Genomic DNA, 558 nt, shown 5'->3' with positions numbered 1-558 from the left:
TTCATCGCAGCACTGTTTATAATAGCCAGGACATGGAAGCAACCTAGATGTCCATCAGCAGATGAATGGATAAGAAAGCTGTGGTACATATACACAATGGAGTATTACTCAGTCATTAAAAAGAAAACATTTGAATCAATTCTAATGAGGTGGATGAAACTGGAGCCTATTAGACAGAGTGAAGTAAGCCAGAAGGAAAAACACCAATACAGTATACTAATGCATATATATGGAATTTAGAAAGATGGTAACAATAACCCTGTGTACGAGACAGCAAAAGAGACACTGATGTATAGCACAGTCTTATTGACTCTATGGGAGAGGGAGAGGGTGGGAAGATTTGGGAGAATGGCATTGAAACATGTATAATATCATGTATGAAATGAGATGCCAGTCCAGGTTCAATGCACGATACTGGATGCTTGGGGCTAGTGCACTGGGATGACCCAGAGGGATGGTATGGGGAGGGAGGAGGGAGGAGGGTTCAGGATGGGGAACACGTGTATACCTGTGGCGGATTCATTTTGATATTTGGCAAAACTAATACAATTATGTAAC

Source organism: Bison bison, unplaced genomic scaffold (assembly GCF_000754665.1).
Source record: "Bison bison bison isolate TAMUID 2011002044 unplaced genomic scaffold, Bison_UMD1.0 scf7180017854252, whole genome shotgun sequence".
Lineage (NCBI taxonomy): Eukaryota > Metazoa > Chordata > Mammalia > Artiodactyla > Bovidae > Bison > Bison bison.
Note: the sequence above shows the minus strand (reverse complement) of the source record.